At 36.7% G+C, this 22,825-nt stretch overlaps 1 protein-coding gene across 8 annotated transcripts in view; it reads right to left on the bottom strand.

The window, feature by feature from the left end:
• LOC124556703 (catenin delta-2) overlaps positions 1-22,825 on the bottom strand; it is a 506,669-nt gene that overhangs the window by 172,690 nt on the left and 311,154 nt on the right. For 7 of the 8 annotated variants that reach the window (XM_047130681.1, XM_047130680.1, XM_047130682.1 and 4 more), the window contains exons 1-2: positions 20,678-21,260; positions 5,183-5,297 (exon numbers count right to left, since the gene is read on the bottom strand). The gene's annotated coding sequence lies outside the window, so the exon portion shown is untranslated. Of the gene's footprint in view, positions 1-5,182; positions 5,298-20,677; positions 21,261-22,825 lie in introns of those variants that run through there. The other variant, XM_047130679.1, reaches the window with a different exon arrangement.

The following is a 22,825-nucleotide window of genomic DNA, read 5'->3' on the forward strand; positions in this document are numbered from 1 at the left end:
CTTTGTGACACATTAGACATATCATCCCCCCCCCCCCCCCACTAGTAGCCATCCAGAAATAGAGATATATTTGGAAAGTAACGAGTGTAACACAAAAGAAGGACTCTTTTAAAGTAAAATCCGTCCATCAGATGGAAGATAATTCTTAGCTTTACAGTAATATCTGCCAGTCAGATGACGTGGCTGACATATGTGCACAAGTAAAACAATACCATTGTGGAAATGAATCAATGATGTAAGCGCAATAATAAGTTCAACTCACGACCGAAGCACAAGCGAAACATCAGATCAAATTAACAATACACGTGTGCCAAAAAATAGTTGAGAAATTTTGTATCCGTCTATGAAACGGATGTTACCAACTACGGTTAAGTTCCTGCAAGCAATAGCCCTATCAGCAAACAATTTGATAACAATGCTGATCCTATCTACTGAACATTTTTCATCCAATTTAAGATATTGGGTTTTAATTGCCAAAAATTTTTCAAACCAATCTTTTGTGAAACAATTTGTTGCTTAGCAACAAATTCCTTGGAAAATATATGACGGAATATACCTGGTATTTTGTTTACAAGATACTGTTTATGAAGAAGTGAGCTTTGTTTTATATAACTGGTTTTACCTGGATTTATAATGATTGTTCAAAAGAAGCTTCTTTTCCTCAATGTACCTCACATTCCATAAAATTCTATAAAGTTGGAATACATGTATCTTAGGGATATTATTCTGTGTATCAGATTCTTCACTGTTTTTGTAAACAGAAGTGCATCTGCAATCTTTCCTACTCAAAGACGATTACTCACTTTGCATAAGATCATCAAAAAAATGAGCAAAGAAAGAGGCTAAATCCATAGCTTACTCAAACAAATATTAATACTGTCACGGACTAATAGTTATTTTTGTTTGAGTAATTCCATTTTTGTCCTCCAGTCTTGGGAGTGGTAACTGCAACAGCATTTGTCTGGGAGTATGTGCACATGTAAAACAGCAATACAGTAATAGACTTCTCATGCTTAAATTAAAAGTTCAATGTTTGCCTTTCTGCTGGTTACTTTTAGTGTCAACATCAGATTAATTCACAAGAGACTGGATGGAAGGTTTGGTTTTTTTAACAGACTTTACATATGGCCAGATCATCCTAGGGTTTTCTGAGTTTTATAAGGGATTTTATGGCAGAAATTTTGACAGTCCTCCTTATGGATGCATACGTTTGCACTGTAAGTTTCTGTACAACCTTTGTTTCTGCAAGAGTACAACAATGTTTTCACAATAAACAAAGGTGAAGTTTTGCCTTCTTCTTATTTTGCTGGTATATTTATCTACAGTACAGTTTATCATATTTCTCAGCTTTAATCACAACTGTTATTGTTTGTTAGACTTGAACTAAATTGTCTAAATCGCAGGTGAGCAACCAGCAGCCAATGGGCCGGATCTGTCCTGCAATTAGTTTTGGTCTGGTCCACAAAATAAATTCCTGGGGGAGAGGGTAAGATGCTCACATTGTATTTATTTAGTGCTACAGAAACAATAAATGCCCATGCAGTCAGTCATCACAAATAGTTTGGGACAAATATTTAAAAAATGCTTGCTAATAGTGTTTGTGGATATTAACACAGTAAATTTTAAATTTCAAACACTCAAATGAGCTAACTGTAGCCAAAAATCATGAAGTTACTCGTCATTGCATGTTGACTGGAACTATCTACCTCATTGCTGTATTTTGTTTTTCTATTTTTTCTTGATTTAACATTAAAACATAATTCTTGTCAGTTGCAGACATATTAGAAACTGTTGAAACTGAAGGTAATTTATAATGAATTAGCTGTAACCAGGTGCTTTTACAGGTGTTTATTTTTCCATGATGACATTCCAAGATGCTTGGCATCTCACCTTCAGATGTTTACATTTATTTACACTTTGTGAACATTATATATTTACTAATGGCACTGCAGAATTTTGTGACTAAAGTTTTTAAGACAGCTATTGTACTCATAAAATGTCGTAAGTAAAGAAATGATCTTGGAAAGAATGAAAGAATCAGCTAAGCAATTGCATAACACAGGTTTATTAGAACTCTAGACCTAGGTTTTGATAATTATAAAATTATCTTCATCAGAAGGAGATTCGAACACCTAGAAATTATACATTCTAAAGAAAATAATTTTATACTTATATCAACGGCTCTACTAAACCTGTGTTACGCAACTGGTTGGTTGATTCTTTTATCCTTTCTAAGAGTACCACTTTACATTGCTGTTTACAGCCCTGTTCAAGAGTTTAAACAAATTATGTTTATGATGTGTAAGTAAATGTAAACATCTGAAGATGGGGTTGAACATAAACTGAACACCGCCTGACAGAGCGCACCATGAGCTTATGAAAGTATATGAATCAGGCCCACGGGTCACTAAAGATTGCCTATGCCTGCTCTAAATTGTTCTTATAAGTGGAATATTATTGACATTTTATCATCTGCACCACACAAAATCCTTGTTTCCTGGAGAGTTATTGCCTATGTGGCCTCTGATGCTATTACAGCACCATGATAACTAATCCTTGCCACTTTGATAACCACTGAAAATCAAGTCCGTATGTAGCCAGAAGGTCTAAAACATTTCTCTTACCTGTACACCATTGGAAAAGTTACTGGAGGTAGCTATCTGATAAAGTGTTCAGCAACACTTCACAAGGAAACTTGTCCATACTGTCACAAACTTATGAGTAATATTCCTAATCAATGTTGGGCAAATTAAAGTCATCCTCTAAAATGACCACGTGATCAAGGTATTTCTGTGCTATTGAGCTTAGGCAAACTTTGGATAACTATCACTACTGCATGTGAATCATTTGTCTTGTAGAAACATTTGATAATTAACTAGAGCCCATCTCCATAGATATGATGCAAGTCACCGTATGGTGGCTGGTGCAGGGTACCCTATACCATTCCTAGTCATTTCCTTTTCTGTTTCACTTGCAAATAGAGCAAGGGAAAAACGACTGTCTATATGCCTCTGTATGAGCCCTAATTTCTCATACTTTATCATCATAGTCCTTACGCGCAATGTATGTTGGCGGCATTAGACTCGTATAGCAGTCAGCTTCAAATGCTGGTTCTTACAATTTTCTCAATAGAATTTCACAAAACGAACATCACCTTCCCAACAGAGATTCCCATTTGAGTTCCCAAAGCATCTCCGTAACGCTTATGTGTTGTTTGAACCTACCAATAACAAATCTAGCAGCCTGTCTCTGAACTGCTTCGATGCCTTCCTTCGATCCGACTTGGTACAAACACTGAAGCAGTACTTAAGAATAGGTTGCACCAGTGTTCCATATGCGGTCTCCTTTACTGGTGAATCACTCTCTCCTAAAATTCTTCCAATAAACCAAAGTCGACCATTCGCCTTCCCTACCACAGTTCTCACATGCTTGTTCCACCTCATATCACTTTGCAATGTTATGCCCAGATATTTAAATGACATGACTGTGTCAAGCAGGACAATAGTAATACTGTGTCCGAACAGCACAGGTTTGTTCTTCCTACTCATCAGCATTAACTTATGGTTTCTACATTTAGAGCTAGCTGCCATTCATCACACCAATTAGAAATTTTGTCTAAGTCATCTCGTATCCGCCTACGGTCTCTTCATATTCAACACCTTACTGTACAACACAGTATCAGCAAACAACCACAGATTGCTGCTCATCCTGTACGTATATAGAGAACAACAGACTCCCCTCTAACTTTCCTGTGTCACTCCTGACGATATACTTGTCTCCGATTCCTCTTGGCCATATTAGTTCACAATCTTACTCACTTGGGACATCACTCAGTTATTATTATAGAAGTTCCACTTCCTGGCAAGTCTAATGTATCTTAGAGACAAATGTCACATCATCTTTAAATTTTGACTACTTTCTATTTTGTGTTTAAACCAGTTCTCAATTCATCTACATCTACATTTATACTCCGCAAGCCACCCAACGGTGTGTGGCGGAGGGCACTTTACGTGCCACTGTCATTACCTCCCTTTCCTGTTCGTCGCGTATCGTTTGCGGGAAGAACGACTGCCGGAAAGCTTCCGTTCATGCTCGAATCTCTCTAATTTTATATTCGTAATCTCCTCGGGAGGTATAAGTAGGGAGAAGCAATATATTCGATACCTCATCCAGAAACACACCCTCTCAAAACCTGGACAGCAAGCTACACCGCGATGCAGAGCGCCTCTCTTGCAGAGACTGCCACCTGAGTTTGCTAAACATCTCCATAACGCTATCATGCTTACCAAATAACCCTGTGACAAAACGCGCCGCTCTTCTTTGGATCTTCTCTATCTCCTCTGTCAACCCGACCTGGTACGGATCCCACACTGATGAGCAATACTCAAGTATAGGTCGAACGAGCGTTTTGTAAGCCACCTCCTTTGTTGATGGACTGCATTACTTAGTGTTATGAGAGGATGACTGCTTTCACAGAGAGGGGCAACTTCTGAGACTTCCCCGCCCATGCATTGAGAGATAATGTTGGTTTCTCATATACAGATTTCCAGGTTTCGTCTAACCTGCCACCCAAATAGTCATTTCTTGTTTATAGTGTAAGCCTGAGCTTAACCAGGCTACTAGGCCAAACCTTTTGGTTCAGGTTAATAACTCAACAACCAAACTTGCCACATACCCAAGACAGTCTCTGGTTTAGACCATACATTCTGTTACACATCAGAAGACTACTACCGTGCTGCAAATAAACAGCTATGCTGAAACCCTCAACAACAATTATTTCCCATCCAATACGCCTTGTTTGTGGCAATGTATATAACAATATTCAGTTGCCTGTGGTCCACGCTTTTCTAGTGCTCCTATGATGACTTGTTTTTCTTTTTGCAGTTGCTCACTTTGTTATCACACATTAGTAACTGACATATATTCACACTTGAGAACTGCAATACCTACATTCAAATGTTAAATGAGCCTGTCCATTTATAAATTTAGGAAAGGTGGGCTCCACTTGAAATACCACACAATATTGCAAGTATTTGAAAAAATCATATACATGAGGCAATGAAACTGTAAGAACTTGTGATGGGTATATGACTTACAAATTAATGCAGAATGATGACAGGTCATAAGTTATCAAATTTAATTTTCATTCACGTATTTATGGTTGTCCTCTGAACATACTTACCAGTAACTGGTGCTACTCCACAAATATTCTCCACATACGTAAAATTACTGAAAGGTAACTTTCAATAAAGATTTTCAGGTGCCATATCTTTCTTTGAATGCTTTGGTTCTGCTTTCTGAAAAATTGAACACAAAAAGTCTGATTTAGAGCAAAGAAGAAGAAATCAGCAAGAACCTGGAATGATAAAAAGTAACTACAGTCAAATTAAAGGATGAGGTGTTAAAGACGTAAACAGATGACAGAGAATGCAGTAGAACAATTATTTTTAATCTGAATCTGTTTTGGCCATGGTTCATCCAGGCACATGACGCCAGATGTTTATCATATTCCTGAGCAATATAAGGACACAAAAATTGAGAGTACTGCAAAGTCAGAAGTAGGTATAATGCTTTGATTGCATTTGACCAAACTGCAAGCAAAATCATAATTGTTGCAGTGACAACACATTGAAATAAAGCAAGTTGTATCTTGTCAAATCAGAAAACCAAGACTACTGATTTCAATGGTTTTTATTTCCTTTCACATACAAATGCAGACATATAAACAGACACATTTCATTCTGAGCACCTGTGTGAGGTTGTGCAGAGAGGACAATGTCAAATAACTACAATAGATTTTGATTTAAGTTCTGTCCCTCCCATCTTTCTTCCTCTTCTTGAATCAGTCCACACAAGTACCAGACACACTGCTTCAGCAAAATCACTGCTAATTCCTTCCCTCATCATTCCCCATTTAACCATAACATTAGGTTGGTGCATAAGCTCATAGCATTTTTCCATAAGCTTCATAAAAACAACAGATAAGCGTAACAGACACTTCAGTCATCAATAATATATTCTCCTTCACTATTTACAACAGCCTGCAACACTGGGATAACTTTTTGATTCAGTGACTGTAGAAATCACCTGGTTTTGAGGCAAAGAACTCATCGAGCCATGTTCAGAGCGAATCTTCATCCACAAAAAAAAAATTCCTTGAAATTAATGTGTTAGAGAGAGGATAAGTTGAAAATCTGAGGGTGTAAGATCAGGTGAATAAGATGGGTGCAGAATGACTTCCCAACCCAACTCCTGTATAGTTTTTTTTTTTTTTTTTTTTTGTCAGTCTAGCAGAATGCAGGCCAGTATTATCAAGGAGTAGCATCACTCTGTGCAGTCTCCCTGGTCGCTGCTCTTGGACAGTGCCTGCAAGATGTCTTGGTTGTTGACAGTAAATGTCAGCAGTAATGGTTACATCTCAGGGAAGCAATGCGTGGTACAACACACCATTGCTGTTCCACCAGATGCTTAATATTATCTTTTGTGGATGCACACAGGTCTTTGTAGGGGAAGTTGCTGCTTTGTTTGGACTCAACCATTCCTCTCTTTTCCTTAAGTTAGCACAAAGACACCATTTCTCGTCACCAGTAATGTTACAGGATACGAATGGTTGGTGGTGTTCATGAGCTAATCGACAGCGAGCTACATATGGCCACCAGCTGATTTTTGTGATTTTGGCTTACAATTTCTCCACATGGCACTCCACTATTTAGTGTTCACAGCTCCACACATTACCTCCAAATGATAAATTTGACAATATGTAAACTCAAACAGCAACAGTGAACTACAGATAAAAAATGGCAACTGATAAGCAACCCCCGTAGCAACTGAAATACCAGTATGCAAATCAAAAACACCACCAACTTACACACCAACCTAATAAATAGTGGCAATCAATAGCGTAAACGGATCTGTGTTCTTTCACAAAGCTAGCACATCAAAATTGGTTGAATAATGTAAGAAAATCGCAGCTTCTCTCAAAATTATTTCCCTATGTACTGAGCATAATGCGCACTGACCATCAGTTTAAGAATGACAAGCATTGATAAAATACAATAAATCTTTCTTCATGTCAAATACGCTGAACTTTTAGTTGTGCTGCTTTTAAAGTTGTCACTTACAAAAACTTTGTGTGGTAACTGGTTCAATCTACCAGTGTAATCATTAGCTGAAATCAATTCCCTGATGATTGTACTTCAAAATGGGAGCCAACCCAATTTCTCCAACTGCATGCAATGAGAAGTGCTCACCGTGCATTGTCACCATACTTTTTTTAATCCACATCTCCTCCCTCTCACTCTTCACAGATCTCTCTACATATTCTGTCACAACATTCAAGTTTTACATAATTTCTTTACAAATTAGTTTTTCTAAGACACTCCTGTGCATATTGTTTACAGCTACTCAACTCCCAATGTACTTATCTGGTGCCTTCTCAACACTTCTTACTTCTTGTTTCATAGTTTTTCCCTTCATCACTTGAAGAACAGGAATATGGTTTCCAATGGAAAAAAGCAGCAATACCTAATTTTGCAGATTTCTCGCAGATTAAAACTGTATGGCAGACCAAGACTCAAGCCTGGAACCTTTTCCTTTCACAAGCAAGTACTCCGTCAAATGAGCTATGCTTGCACAACTCACAACCTGCCTTCACAACTTTACTTCAGCCAACACCTAATCCTCTGCCTTCTAAACTTCACAGAAGTTCTGTATACCCTGTGAGGCCAGCAGTCCTAGTAGAAAGGATACTGTGGAGGCATGGCTTAGCCACAGACTAGGGGATTAGGTGTTGTAACTGTCAGATGGCTTGAAACTACAAACAGCAATACCTTTCACTAAAACATATATTTTAGTTTGGATGCAAATAGCATTGGCAGTGGTTGTAAGACCTTCATTAACTGTAAATAGTAATTTTGAAGCTTATGATTTCTATTGTACATATCTGAGTATTTTTTTAAATTAAAAAATTATTTTATGTTGTTTAAATCCACAAAAGTCATTACAATCAGTTAGGGATCCTTTGAACTATGGGGCTACTGCGAACAATACATGAAAAAATTCAACACTTTATTTATCAATGACAGAAGCAACTACAAAAAGTATCTAACCACCTTTTTTGACTCCTGTTTGATTATAAACCAGTCTTATTGCTATGAAATTATTCAGGAATTCTCTCTCACTTGCCAAAAATCTCACTGTGTGTGTCTCCTACTTTTAAGTTGCAGGACCAAACAGTAAAAAGTTTGAATTCTGAATTTAGCTGATTTGTACTTCGATTTTTTTTCCCCTACTAAATACTTTACTGTGTTAGAAAGGTACACATTTTTAATTTTTTTCTTTTTTTATTGTAGCGCTAATTTTTATAAGTTATTCATGGGCAGACCATGGACATAAGGGTTCAGCTAGTGTTCAAAACAAAATATTTTGGCTACGATTTGTAAACAAATTACTTTTTTTTCTACAGTCTTCTGAAGATTGTGGTACAAGCATTTAACATTTGCTGGTGTTATTAAAAGCTGGCCTCTTTTTTAAAAAGTACAATTTTTTACGTCCTTTGAAGCAAAGACCTTTTTTTTTGTTACACACATGCCCTTGGCTACTTACGTAGTGATTTTTTTAACTCTCCCTAGAAATTATTTCAGTGTGATTTCTTAAAAAGCCGATGCAAAATTTTAAAGGTGTAATCACAGTAAGTTCCTCAGCACCTTCAAATTTTGTCAAACCTTGTTTTTTTCCCCCTTTGTGGGTTGTATTCTGCAAGTAATACTCATGATGGGCTTCGAAGGCACAATTTTCATTCTTTTGTGGTAAAAATTATGAAGATACTGCACATCCATAATAGATACAATATAAATAGAACTTACTTATATGCTGGCATTAATTGAATCCTAATTAAAACATTACAGATTATTATAAACTTTTTAGTTCCAATGGACAGATTCTACTCTCCCCCCCCTCCCTCTCCCAAACCTACAGTCATATGTACATAACAATGTAAACAGGAATATAGAGTCTGCAGTATTGGGATTGCAAGAGACTATTCATGGTTAAAAATGCATTTAGTCCTAAATTAGTATTGTTTGTAAATAAAACAACATGTGGCATAAAATATAGGTAAGTTGTATTCCAACACACTATTTTGTTCTTAATTTATCTCCTACCTACATTTCATCATTGTTGTTCTACATACAGGTATTTGTTTACACATACTATCAAAACAATACTTCATGATGTTTTCATAGTCAAAGATACCTGTGCTTATTGACTGCTCATTTTTCCCTTAAATGTGGGATGTCTCCATCAAATAAATACACAAGAGAAACCATTCTTGGATAACACATTACAGTCTGATGGAGTCCACGTGTAGCATAACATAACCCACACACATTCACCAATATTATATGGTCCTCATAAAATATGAGTCCATCTAACACATTACTGATTTATTACATCTAGCCACATTTCCCAGAAACTTGACTTTTTTCAAAATCTCCTGCGAGTTACCACAAACATGTTACAATGACAAAACAAGTGATAAGTGAACAAGTGCAAGACAAACCACATGGAGATTTCCAGTTAAGGAGCATGAAGTGAATGCAAATAGGTAGTATGAATATTAGGGGTGACATATATAATAAAAACTTTTTGCTGAAAGGCATATTACAGTAAGAAATGCTATTCACCAAGATGAGCAAGAGAGTCGACTCATCCATGCAACAATGATTAAGAATGAATAGCAACAAAAGTACATCTCCTAAATGCAATACAATAAATACTGAAATATGTAATGGGAAAATATGATTATTAGAAAAACCATACAGTACGTAATGGAATAACTATGCCATCTCTCATCTCTAGTTAAGACTTCATTTATACAGAACAAAATACAGGAATAACTGGTACATCACATCAACTACAGTTTTGTGGGAAGAAATGAAAAGGAAAGTGTAATGTGTGTATGGTAACAGTACTTCACCTAACTATCCGTTTTAGTGGAACACTCTGCCATTTTTTCTGCAAAAGACCTCAAAGCCCAAGAAGCTAGTTATAAAATGAGTAAGTTTTGTTGGTGTATTCCTGTCTGCCTCAAAACTCTTCTAGCTTTACACCAAAACATTCCATTTTTACACCTTACAATTTAAAACTACACATATTGCGTAAATAATGAATCAGAAAAAAAAAACTTTCCTTGTATGAAACAGAATTACAGACTCAATACTTTATGACTGGATTTCACAGAAACCTGGTGAAAACTACCACCCTTAATGAACAGTTATACAAAATTTTACAAACCTAACATAAAAAATTAATGTAAGTCACTACCCTAAGATACAATCTACAGTAAAACACTGTACTATTTTAACGAATTACTTACAATAAATAGGCCTAATCAGCAAAGACTAGAAAAACAGCTTGGGGGACTATTTCAACGTATGCTATTCCAGTGTAAAAAACAGCCACATTATAATATGATACCGTGTTAATCAATGTGTTCACGAAGTGACTAGATTCTACGGCACCTTTAAATAAATAAATAAAAATTGCTTCCAAGCTTTCCACAAAATATAAACTCATATCTTACCTATCTAGTGCTTTCATGTCAAAAATAAAAAGGAAATTACTTTATTCTTCATATTTACATTCACTAATAACACACAGGTGTGAGAGTGGTGGTCAAGTAGCAAAATGCCAGACTTTGACTCTGGAAGATACCACATTCAATCCCCGTATGAGTCAGAAATTTTCCTCATTCTAGTCCCTCCAGGATTGTCCCAGGTCTACTTCAGCCTACAATCAAACTGAGTACTCGAGCTGGGACTAGTCCTGAGGATAAAAGTGTTCGGGGTAATGGGCTTGTCACATTCTCCCTCCTCGTGCTGTGGCGAACAAAAGCGTGCACTGTACTTCCTGCCAGGCCAGAAGACAGCCCACGATTTGTGTGCCACTGACAGTATCTATTAATAAAACACACAATAATTTTTGTGGAAAATTTACTGTGACAACATTTTTAAAAGTAACTGTGTTATTAGAATTTTATCTGGTGTTAGTTTTAGAACAATCTACAGACACCTCTGCGAAATTATTTTGTCAAAGTCTGAAGGTGCCACCCCTCCTAACCCCTTGAACTTTTTGTTGTGGTGACTGACTGGTTGCAAGTACAAAATAAAGAGTTTAGTTGTAACAAGTTGATCTGCAACATAACTCAAGGTCTATGCTACTTTTATATTAGTTTGATCCAGAAGTTTGTAGCATTTTTGTTTTGCATGTTGGTCTTTCCATTTCTATGGGTTTATATATCAATTGTCAGTTTTTATTTGTAGTTCATGGTAGCTATTTGAGTTTACATATTGTCAATTTTATCATCTGAGGATAATGTATGGAGCTATAGATGCTAGAATATGGAGTGCCAAGCAGATAAATCTGAACATTTCTGACATATTCTTCTGTTTGAGTTGGGGGGGGGGGGGGGGGGGGGTGACAGCAGCAGAGGCAGCCAGAAACATTTGCGCCATGTGTGGGGCTAATGCCATTGGATATATGATGACATGAAAATGGTTTTGAGGAGAATCATTTTGACATTAATGACTTTACACATTCAGGAAGACCTTTGAGGTTTGAAGATCATTTATGCGCATTAATCCACAATTATCCATGGCAGTGTACTCAAGAACTCGCAAATTTGATGAACTGTGATCATTTCACAATTTTTTGACATTTGCCCCAATGAGGAATGTTCAAAAATCAAGTGTATTGATACTGCATGCTCTAAACCAAAATCACAAAGATCAGTGGGTGGCCATATGTGCACATCTGCTTGCTCGTCATCAATGAGCTCAGGACAACACCAACCATTTCTATCCTGTATCATTATTGGTGACAAGAAATGGTGTCTTTATGCTAGAATCAGGAAAAGAAAGGAATGGTTTAGTCCAAACAACACAAAAATTCCCTTCACAAAGATCTGCATGCACTCACAAAAGATAACATTATGCATGTGGTAGAACAGCTACAGTGTGGTGTACTACGAATTGCTTCCCAGAGTTGTTCCCATCACTAATGACATTTATTATCAACAACTGAGACATCTTGCAGAAACAATCCAAGAACAATGACCACGAAGACTGCATGAAGTGAGGCCACTCAACAATAATGCACGCCCGTGTTCTGCTAGGCATACAAAAACACGGGTCTAGTGTAGCAGGGGATACAACCCGTCGGCTTTGGACAATGACGTCACAAGTCGCCAGAGAGCAGTTTACCATTTTCGCTTTTGCTGTTATGTTTCAGTTTAATTTTTTTACTGATTGCTTAATAAAGTGGATCTGTTTATTCTATCTCGTGAGATTTTTTTTTTAAAAAGCCAAAAAACACTTATCAGCTACTGAAGGGAGCTACAACACTAAGAAGAATCGCTTCTCGTTTGGCGACTTGTGACGTCATTGTCCAAAGCCGACGGGTTGTATCCCCTGCTACACTAGTCCCCAAAAACACTATACACAAGCTGAGTTGGGCAGTCATTCTGCACCCATCTTATTCCCGATCTTGCACCCTCATATTTTCATCTTTTCCACACTCTATCGAACAACCTTTAAGGAACATCCTTTCCAGATGAAAATATGCTCCAATGCGTTCTTTGCCTCAAAACCACACGATTTCTACAGATGTGGAATAAAAAAGTTCCCCAGCATTGGCAGACTGTTGTTAACAGTGAAGGAGATTATATTATTGATGACTGAAATCTCTATTATGTGTACCTGTTGTGTTTATTGATCTTGTGGAAAAAGGCTGCAAACTTATGCCCCAACCAAATATTTAACAATCTTTTCATTATAATAATTTACAAACACTGTGTTACATTTAAAAGACCAATCCCTTGCAAGTTTTTTGTGTGTAATGTGTACATACATCATACATAAATTAATAAAAGTACAAGAGGTTATCACTTGCCAAAAACTTTTGACACCCTTGTCACAATGCACTTATCCATTAATGTCTTTATCTTCAAAAACATTTATATTTTTCAAGAAATAATGCAATAAATGGTCATAATAATCATGCCAAAGCACCATCAACAAATCATACAAGACTAGAGGAGTACACATGTATTTCAAAAATGCACATGCATGTTAAAAGTCTTATGAGTAATATAGTGAAGTTTAATTTTAAACTGTTGGATAACTCATTTGACTCTAGTGAAAAGTAACTTTAAACAGAATCCTCATTTGGGGATCAGAAATGTTTGGAAATAATTTTCAAAGCCTCTGTCACACCATGTGGTAACTACCTAAACAAATATATGTAACCATCAATTTGCACGTGAAATTTTAACAGAGACTGCAGAAATTTTGCCTCGGCAGCAAAATATAGGAAAATGGTGAGAAAACTTGATTAAACAAAATAATTGCAGTACAGCTGCAACACTGTGGAATGTGAAACCACACAGGAAATAGTTACCACAGAGAAAGAATATGTATGTATGAATGTAAGAAGTTAAAAACATAAAATGACAGAAACAGTGCTTTACTATTCATGGTATGGTATGATGTACTATTCTACTGAGTCGTCCTGATACATGCGGGCAGCAGCCCAAGTTAACCATGACATTTGAAGTTGAGGGACACAGAAATAAGATTTAAACCAAAAATTGACAAACGACATACAATGAAAAGGGTATTTAGAGATGAGGAACGACGAAAAGCATCGGAAAGAATGAAGAGATACTGGGCCACTCGGAAGGGGAAAATACCAAAGAAGAGGACCAGAAATGATTGACTGAAGTGGTCCAATGAGGCCGTAAAAGCAGAAGAAGAAGAAGAAGAAGAAGGAATACCGCTTTCACAAAGTTTCACACTGAATGGTAGAAAAAAAAATTCATCTCAACATTGTTTCTCAAGCAATCCTACAATGCAGATACTTATGAACATAGACAATATACAGGGTGTTCCACTTATCTTGACCACAGGAAATGACTTTTTATCAAACACAAAATAAAAAAAATTACTAAGCAAATGAAACAGAGGTAAAAACTTTAACAACCAAGATCGCTAATTATAATGACTGGTTTCGGCAAACTGAGTTGCCACCATTGGATTGGTAAGGTTGGTTGGTTGGTTGGTTGGTTGGTTGAGTGTTCCATTGATCAATCACATGGTATGGTAGCTGTTATGATGTGGAATGTGTCAAGTGCACAAGAAATGCACATATGAAACAAAATTTTTTAATATATATAAGAATATAGAGTTAAAGATTAATATTTGGATTATTTACCCCATTCCCTCAAATGGCACAAAATGCATATACTATATTTATAGATTTATTTATTCCTATTCAAGAATTCATCTATGGTACAGAAGGAGTAGTCAAAGAGATACGATTTCAATTTATTTTTGAAGCTATTACTGCTATCTGTCAGACACCTTATTTCATCGGGTAATTTGTTGAAAATTTTTATAGCAGCATATTTTACCCCTTTCTGTGCCAAAGATTGGTTGAGCAAAGGATAGTGTAAGTCTTTCTTTTTTCTGGTATTATAATCATGAATGTCACTGTTGTTTTTAAACTGGTCCATGTTGTTGAGAACAAATTTCATTAGTGAGTAGATGTTTTTGAGGCTGTTGTAAGAGTTCCCAATCTTTTAAAAAACATGCCTACAGGATGTGTGACTATGAACCCCACACATTATTCTAACCACTTTCTTTTGAGCAGTGAATACTTTTTGTCTAAATGTTGAGTTACCTCAAAATATTATTCCGTATGACATCAGAAAGTGAAAGTATGCAAAGTATGTTAGCTTACTAATTTCTATATCCTCAAAATCGCCAATTCTTCTGACTGGAAAAGTTGCTGAACCTAGTTGCTTTAGGAGATCCAAAATATGAATTTTCTAATTAAGATTCTCATCTATATGTACACCCAAAAACTTGGTATGCTCTACCCTGTCTACTGACTTCTGTTGATGTGTTATATTTATTCCGGGTTCGATTCCCGGCGGGGTCAGGGATTTTCTCTGCCTCGTGATGGCTGGGTGTTGTGTGATGTCCTTAGGTTAGTTAGGTTTAAGTAGTTCTAAGTTCTAGGGGACTGATGACCATAGATGTTAAGTCCCATAGTGCTCAGAGCCATTTGAACCATTTTTGTTATATTTATTGAAGGAACTGTACATTTTGCAGCAGAAAATTGGATGTACTGTGTTTTTTCAAAGTTTAGAGCAAGCTCATTTGCAGAAAACCAATTAATGACTTTCCCAAAAACCGTATTTGTATCATTTTTCAATTTGGCTTTCTTTTACAGGATTAATAATGATGCTTGTATCATCAGTAAACAGTGTCAGTTCAGCTTCCTGTTTCAGACAGGAAGGGAGGTCATTCACATAGATCAAGAACAGAAGGGGACCCATGATTGAACCCTATGGAACACCTAATGTAATTTCACTCCAGTTATACGAAGTGGCAAAATTTATTTAAGTCACTTGACCTATATAAGGAAACTTTTTGCCTGCTGTTCTGTAGGTATGGCTTAAACCACTCATATGCTATTCCATTTACACCATAGAATTGTAATTTCTGTAACATAATGTTACAGATCACAAATTACAAGCATAATCAGGTCTGATATATTTAGGTGGAGATCATACTTTCAAGAAATGGATGTGTACAGCATAGTTTATGTACATGCAGCATATCTCCACACAATATATTGTGTCAAGACATGACATTCCAGGAACACAAAGTAAGTAATACATCACCATGTCAGAAATAAAACAAGATTTGCATAAAACTTCATATGACATCATATTCAAATCGCACCAACTGCCCAAGGTCATAGTCACATAACAGATGAAAGCAGACAGAGAACAACAAGGCAAGGCAAAGATATTACGAGCTACCGGCAGGTAGTACTGCTGGAGAAACACATTAGGTTACTCTGAGCTACCAGTAGCATGGCCAAGTCTTGCTCCTACTCCTCCCTCACCTTTCCTATTAGCTCATCCTACCAGTGACAAAATCATTTTTCCTTACCCACACCATTCAGATGTAAGCCAGCACCTACTGGCCTGTACTTCCTCCACGCCCCATGATCTGTAAACTGCAGTCAGAGTGACATGACCAAGCCATTTTCTTTTCCCCAGTCCGTTCCTTGCCACGGCATAATTTGGAACCAACTTGTGCACACCCTAAGCGAACCCTGCTGTCTGTCACATTACCACTCACACACCAGTCCGCACATCTACACAATATCTGGGGACAGCTGACTTGGGCCTGTAGGCCGAATTTTCACCCACATCACTTAACACACCTTCCTGCAGGTCAATGGGAAATTTCGCAGGCAGCAAAGATGGGCATCTTGCATGTAGATTCTGTATACTGGAACTGTGTGGTTGAAACTCAGATATTCTTACAGTGATTTTAAAATCAACAAAGCAGATTGATTGTTGAAAATACCCTTCAATTTACTGAGTGTGGAAGAGAAGTTGAAAATCAATCGGTCAGGTGCAAATCAACTATAAGGTTTCTTAATGTCTCAATTCGATGGGAAGATGAACAAAACTTTCTGCAATACATGGTTCTGCAAAAAATCGGGGTTAACATAGAATGAAGACAAACAAAACTTATTTTGCTCCAAATGTGTGTTATTTGGTGGTGAAAAAATGTGGACAACAGTCTACTGTAAGCATCTACATCATTTAAGAGACTGAATTACATTTAGAAATTGCTAGCAAATGCAAATTGTTTGACACCACTAACGTTGCTGCTGAGATTGATTCAGAATATAAAATGTCAATTCCAAAACATAATTAGTTACAAAGAATACACACATGTTAACCAGAATAATAGAGTGCTTAACATTTCGTGGACCTCGTGAGTTTGCACTAAGGGGTCAGCTAACTGTTGCAATTTCTTAGATTTGTTAACTCTTCTATGAAATGATGACTGTAATCCATTTACCCTCCTCAATGCCTCTACAAGAAGAATCAAATACCCTTGTAAACACAACATTTACCCTCCTCAATGCCTCTACAAAAAATAGACCACTCAAACTTCCAACTGTTAAATGTATGTCACGCGTTACACAAAAGGAATTTTTAAACTATATGTATCAAGTTTACATTGAATAACTGATTGCAGGCATTAAGGCTTCCGCTCTTGTTTCTGTACAGGCAGATGAAACAACAGATATTACATGCATAAGTCATGTTTGTAGTAATACCGTGGTAAATTAGTGGGAAGAAACCTGTTGAAAGATTCTGTTCCTTCACTATAAATAACAACAATATAGGTTATATAACTACAATTCAGAACAAATTCATTCTAAAGTTTACTGACTTGTTATCTGAGCCCCACCAATGAAAACGAACACAAGTTGCCGCTAACAACCTACCTTATCATACCAGACCCAACTCAGTTTGTAACTTGTGATCTATATGCTTTACAGCACTGATTATGGCAACTTAGATTTGCCAAAACCAGACACCACAAATAAAATTATAATTAGACACGTTGGCCGTTGTAGCTTTTACTTCTACACCTGATATTACTCTAGACTGCCCCCAATATTTTAATGATATTAAGCATATATACAAAGCAAACAGCGTTGAGTTAAAAGAGGAATATAAGCCAACAGGATTACATTTTTTGTAACTTAGTTCATTATGAAAATATGATCATTAGTAGTACATCTTTTTTTTTAAACAGCATCCTGTATTTTTTCATTCAGTAATCCATTTACCCTTCTCAATGACTCTACAAAAAGTATCAAATCTCCTTGTAAACACACCATTCAATTTAATGAGCAACACAAATGAGCATCTTTAATACCATTCTGTAATCCATTTTGGGTGCAAAAATGTGTGGAACATTTAAAAATGCTCAAACTGGTGATCACAGACAGTGGTACTGTGCTGTGCAGTGCAGTGCCACCTGGTGAAATGAATTACACAGAAGCACAATATGTTTCTGCATGTTCTCTGGAGCAGTTGGAATATCCCAATAGATGATGTCTTTTATGCATCCGCAGCAGAAAAAGTCTAGAGGACTGAAGTCAGGAGACTGATCAGGCCTCAACAGCCAATCCACCTGGCTTGATGTCTTCAGTTCAGAACACTATGTGCACGCAAGGCATTATGCGGTGGACATCCATCACTTTCATACCACTGGTACTTAGCAGAATTTCATCCACAAGACGAGATGAATTCATGGAGGAAGGTTGGAATATACCCTGCAGTTTGGGTTACCACTGGTGAGATAATAGTCACTAATTGCAGTAAAAAACATCCTATACCAGACATTAACTCTCTGTGGACACTGGTGTTCAACCTGTGTAAACCACTGGGGGCTTTTGCTAGACTAATAATACATGTTCTTTCTATTTACCTATTCTTTGTTTGGCAAAGAACATTCATCAAAGTTCTGGTTGGCAAATATTTGCTGCTGTGTCCACTGACTTGACTGTACACCATTCCCATGCTACTTTTGGTGAAAGTATGTACAATAAGGATAGAGCTGGTGATGTGTTAGAATGTGACAGAGACTTGGTTTAGGAATGCCAATCTCCTGTTTAACCTATCATGCACTCATGTATGGACTCATTGCAACCGAAGCAAGGTTACCAGCTACGGTGGCTCTGCCTGCGCGAGTTCTACAATTATTGGGTTGCCCTGGGTTCAAATGTTCCATTTCCTAAACCATCACAAGACAAGTAAACACTTGTCAGGAAGGTGGATTCTTGTCAGGATATCACTCTGTAGAGTTTCTCTGCCCGAATAGCATTATGCCTCCCTTCAGTCACAACAAAATAATAGTACTAATTATGCAGTTCTTAATCAAGTGAGGTCTTCACTGTACACCACATACCATTTAAAAGTACCACAGTTGTGTACTACATATAATCTTACCATAAATAAGAAAACATTACAGTAATTACCACTCTGGTCTTTGTATATGAGCAGCATTTCTACCATCTCATCTTGGTGTACATTGTACACACACAAATCTTCAACAAGTGACAGTTGACTATGTGACTGGTGCGCATTTTATATGTATTAATATTTGTCTATTGTCAATTACAGCAAGTGAACCAGTGTACCAGTACAGGAGAGTCAAAGTAAATTTTGTGATACTTTTTAATAAAACGTTAATGTGAATGGCACACTGTGATATGTTTTCGAATAGGTCTTGAGAAAGAGTAGTGGGTTACAGAATGAAAAATATATAGGGTGCTACTTGCTACATTTTAAAGAAAGGACACATAATGCTGTTTGTACTTATATGTTTGTAACAAACATCATTGCAAGAAAGGCAATCATGTTGGTCAATGTCCTCCTGGTAGCTAAACATCATCTGCAGGATTTTTTTTTATTTTGCTTCCATACAAAAAGTTATTGGGGATGGTTAAGATATATCAGCCATCCTGTACATGTTGGGTACCTCGTGGCACAAAGGTCTGTCCAGCAAACTATACCTATTTCTGTTTTATTTTGATTGAACAGTTATTGTCATTCACAACTATTTCTATTCTTTTCCTTGTGAGTGGTTTGGAACAGTTGGGGGAACATAATTAAAAATGAAACCACAGTAACACACGAGAATAGATTATTATTTTTTAGTCTGGGACCATTACTTTTCAATCATTACTTGTGAAAAATACAGACTGCAGTTTTCGTAACTGTGCTGGGTAAATATTAGTTCCAGTTCCAAATGAAAAAATTGTATTTCTGTTAGTTGAAGATTTATGCAGCAGCAGCAGCAGCAGCAGCAGCAGCAGCAACCAGTCTTCTTTTGACATCAGCATTTAGTAGCCTGGGTTTGCTCCACATTACAAGTCTGACATGACCATCAGCATATCCACTCTTATTTTTATTAGAGGTGATATCAGCCAATTAGATCCACACACTAGTCTATTTGTTACAATAATGCATTTCTGAATCTAGTTTTTGTCTTCCGAAAGAGAAAACTAAAGCATACAAGTTCTAAAAACGTGTTTCATACAGATAAGATTTACTGGTTATGTTCCGTTGCCAAAGGACAGTAAAAATAATCTTCGTCAAACGTTGCTTACAACAGGCGTAATTAACGTGTACATATTTTTTGTTTTGTTTACAGTAGTGATTACACAGTAACAGAGATTCAGAAAAGAATTTTTACGAGAGAGTCTGGAAAGAATTTTCAAATTCCTAACGTGCAGTTCCTACAAAAATTCTCCGCACTGGAGAACTTGCACCAGTTATTTCGTTCACTCGAGAACTTCACTTATATTACGAAATCTACAGATTCCACATCGTTTGTCGGTGTCCCCTTGGATATACAGTTACCAAAACAAATAATTAGGCCTATTGTACGTTTTGCATTACATATAACAATACTTTACAACGTGCAGATACGACTGAATACTTCGATGCCCGTGGTGTAAAATGCATTCCATACAACAAATAACAATTTAATTACCAGTATACGGACCTCAATCCATTTAGAATGTTATTGTTTTTTTTTTCTTATCTCATTTCTAGCTCTTCTGCACACAATTCCCGAAAACATAACCTCGTTATCAGGACATTTAAATTCATAAACAAACAACAAAACACTCTTCGTTCGGTAGTGAAAAGCATATCCGAGGAGCAAAACATCACTTTTTCAACACTTAAATGACAACGGAAATGAACTGTCAAAATAATTAAGCTTACCATTTATCACGGTCATTCTTCTCCCAAATTCGAGCTCTTCATTTTAGCTTCATTACGTCACAGAAATTCACGAAATACACTTCTTCGAATAAAAACACAACAACATGGCATTTCTGTCATTAAATGCTACAAAAACAAAAAATAACCTCACAATCATGAGCACAGTTACGAGATGCAATTTCACTGCACCTTCCCGTTGCGTGGTTTATTTATTTATAAGAGTTTCATTCGGTCGAGACTGTAGTCCCAGTAGCCACAAATGAACGTCGCCATACATGAGAAAAATTAAGTCTTACTTTAACAATACTTCCACCAGAAAACCAGTAACCTTAAGTAGTAAAGAATATCCCCGCAATATCCATTACGTCAGCAGGCAGCTTCGCCCTTTCCTTCCCGTCCGTGCTACCACAGTATTGTAAAACACAGCAGGCGTAAAATCAAAGAGCAATGTTTGGTTTCTGTTATCGCACAATTTTTATGAGTCATAAAAATTTCCATAGTTTTTCTATGATGATTCTGCTGGAAGTGCTAGCTTTCTAAATCCGAATAATCGTTCCACACCCAATGTACAAACGATGATACACCTCTGCCTTGCAGAGAGTATCTTCCATTTGAAATACATGAGCAATTAGGTTACGTTTTTAAAAGTCCAAGGAAAATTACACTAATCTGGAGTAGTTAAATGTATCCTGGTGGTCATAAGTAAATTCTAAATTAAACGGCAGAACTCAAAAGCGCACGAAGATTATTTCAAATTTTGGTATTTGAATGCCAGGATTGTAACCCAAGACAAAGTTGCAATTATTGCAAGATTTAAACAGTAATATGTAGAGTCAACTATTTTCTTCTAGTACGACGGAAGATTATTTTCAGATGATTATGTATTAAAGTGATGTACTGTAAAAACGTGGCATTTTCTGTGATAAAGTCAAGCTCAAGTGAATTTTTGAGAACAGGTTACGCGGTGTACAACGTTCAGCAAAAAGTAAGTTTGGTACCAGTTGTAGCGAACGCAACGTCGTGAGATATAATTTGATGGCATACTAATCATTTAATATAATGGACTAGTATACATGGAAAAGCACAGAATGAAACTGAGTTTCGTTCATTAATTTCACATGATATCTAAAAGAACTTGGTTCCCAGTTTAGTAGAGAAGTAAATGATGAACTTGGGCTATAGCAAATAATGTTTGACATAATGACTCTTTGTTACATGAGCTAGAATTTAATGTATGTCGTTAGCATCTCTTATTGCATCACATAAACAAATGCTAGTATCCACCAAACAAATACGTTCAAGGGGTCACTGTAGAGAATAACTATTCACTGTAACAAAGTTTCTTTCCATTGTGTTACGTCCTATGTTAGTTTAGGATGGGATTGTCGGGTTCAGGGAATGCTGTCATGGCATATCTCACACCAGTCATTAGAAATATCTTCAATACAGTAATATGAATCTGACCTTCTCTACATTACATCGGTAGAAGTAATGTTTACAGTAACATCTTTAAAATCAAGAAGTGTGCTTCTAAGTTACACAACACGTTAAGTAATTGTATCTGTGTAACCACTCATTTATCACTGGAACATTTCCGGAATGGCTGAAATGTGCTGACATTAAGCATTTTCTGAGAAAGGGGATAACGGAATACCGTTAACTTTCCACCCAGTTTCATTTTTGGCAGCATTCTAGAAAATTTTAGAAAAGGTAATATACATGTGAGTGCAGGTTTTCAGGCGTATTCCAATTACAAAATATTGTCGGATGATCACCCGAGTGGTGGCGTCGCCAAATCGTTTGAATGAGTTTCGTAATTATCATCTTCAGTCGAAGATGATGGGTACGAAACTCATTCAGACACTGCGACAAGGCGATGCCATCACTCGGCTGATAACCCGAGAAGATTGTATCAAGGTAATATACAACCATCTTACAGCAAATAACATATTGTCAGAGTCACAGTTCACATGTCTGAAGGGTTCTAATATTAAGAAGGCTATTTATAGAAACAGCCAGAATGTGCTTAATTCATTAGACAGTAAACTACAGGCGACTGGTATATTCCGTGAACTGTCAGAGGAATTTTAAGTAAATTAAAACCTTACAGTGTAATAGGAAACGCTGCAGAATGGTTCAAATGCTATA

The sequence above is a fragment of the Schistocerca americana genome, chromosome X (genome assembly GCF_021461395.2).
Source record: "Schistocerca americana isolate TAMUIC-IGC-003095 chromosome X, iqSchAmer2.1, whole genome shotgun sequence".
NCBI lineage: Eukaryota > Metazoa > Arthropoda > Insecta > Orthoptera > Acrididae > Schistocerca > Schistocerca americana.